This window comes from Capsella rubella, unplaced genomic scaffold (assembly GCF_000375325.1).
Source record: "Capsella rubella cultivar Monte Gargano unplaced genomic scaffold, Caprub1_0 scaffold_5, whole genome shotgun sequence".
Classification (NCBI taxonomy): Eukaryota; Viridiplantae; Streptophyta; class Magnoliopsida; order Brassicales; family Brassicaceae; genus Capsella; species Capsella rubella.
This window is the reverse complement of record NW_006238919.1, coordinates 4,523,284-4,524,994: the sequence shown is the minus strand read 5'-3', so window position 1 is coordinate 4,524,994 and position 1,711 is coordinate 4,523,284. Positions and strand designations below refer to the sequence as shown.

The 1,711-nt window shown below is 43.8% G+C and overlaps 1 non-coding gene across 1 annotated transcript; it reads left to right on the top strand.

Moving 5' to 3' along the window:
• Nucleotides 1-703: 703 nt before the first annotated feature.
• On the top strand, nucleotides 704-807 carry LOC111830815. Its single transcript, XR_002834144.1, has one exon. It is a non-coding gene; the product is annotated as a small nucleolar RNA R71 (small nucleolar RNA).
• The last annotated feature ends 904 nt before the right edge of the window (nucleotides 808-1,711 follow it).

The window sequence follows — 1,711 nt, the reverse complement described above, 5'->3', positions numbered from 1 at the left end:
TCAGAGTCTCAATCTTCATATTCAGATCATTGTATGAGCAGTTCAATCTCTGAGTCAGCTCAACAAACTTCTTAGCATTGTCCATGTAGTCACTTGCTTGTCCCTGGAGGATTTGCTGGAGCATGTTTTTCATGTCATGGTCTGGTGCTTGAGGAGGCGGAGCGTGTGGAGGTTGGAATCCTGGTTGTGGTCCTGCTGGAGGTTGGTAACCTTGCTGAAATTGTTGTTTGTGCACATAACCTTGGTTGTAGGGCACAAATGGTTTGTTTTGCCGCTGCAGCTGCTGTTGTGGAGGTGGATAAACCTGATCCTGGGATTCTGCTTATAAGAATTGTATCCCTTATTGTATCCACCTTGGTTCTGGACATAGCTTATTTCCTCAGATTGTTCTCCCTCACCATCCAGAATCTAGAAAGGATCGTCTTCAGAGACGAAATGGATGTTTCTCTGCTGGCTCATCAAGAGTTTGTCCAGCTTATCATTCACAGCTTTCAGATCATTCTCATTAAGATCTGTGCTTGCCCTGATGGTTCTATCATAGTCTTCATTGTAGTTGCCATCAGATTGGGATAGGTTCTCAACCAGCTCCCAACCTTCGTCGACGTCCTTGTTCAGAAAGTTGCCATTGCTGGCAGTGTCAAGTAACATCTGGCAGTGTCAAGTAATACCCCGGTAAAGAGTACTGAGGAGAGACTCCTTGGTGAAGCCATGGTGGGGGCATTGAGACTGATAACTTTTGAAGCGCTCCCAGGCTTCACAAAGCGTTTCTCCATTCTTCTGAGTGAACCCAGAGATCTCGTTGCGCAGACGTGCAGTTCTGGAGTTGGAGAAAAACTTGGCAAGAAACGACTTCTTGCATTGATCCCAGGAAGTGATAGATCCTAGAGGAAGAGTTTTCTCCCATTGATGAGCTTTGTCACCCAGAGAGAATGGAAAGAAACGTAACTTGAAACAATCCTCACTGACCCCATTGATCTTGGTGAGACTTCAGAGACGATCAAACTCATCGAGGTGATCCAAGGGGTCTTCTATAGGCAGACCATGAAATTTATTCTGCTGGACCATGGAGATCAAACCACTCTTAATCTCAAAGTTGTTGTTCTGCACGGCTGGAGGCACCAGCTCCAATCTGTGTAGCTGCCCATGGTGGAGGTGGTTGTTCATGGTTTTCAATCTCCACTTGTTGTGGTGTAACTCTATTGCGTTGCTGTCTTGATGCAGGTACCAAGCGATCAATATAGTCGGAGGGCTGGAACAAGTTCTATATGCCTTGCGACCGTGTGTGCATACAACTCAAATCAGCTTAGCTCGTGAGACGGTTGAGTGTGTCAGTCGAGTAGGAGCAGTTGAGCAAGAATTGTACCTGAATTAATAGACAAATAGAAAGAACAGAGTGAGTAACTGTAGTGAATGTTGAGTAAAAACTTGTTCTTAGCAAGTCTGAAATCTCAAATGTACCAAACAAACTCCCAAATGGCAGCGGCGCCAAATTGATACTAGGATTTTTCTATCAATTACCCTAGATTATTAACATGTCATTGCAGTACAATAGGTATCAATCCAATCAGGTGTGATGCTAGCAATCAAGATATATCAGAAATGATTAAGCCAAGCAAGCATAAATGATTTTGGTTTTCAATGATCCTAAGCGAACATGTTAAACATGCGATAAATGTAAGGTTGCAAAACATAGACTACCATGCATAAGCTA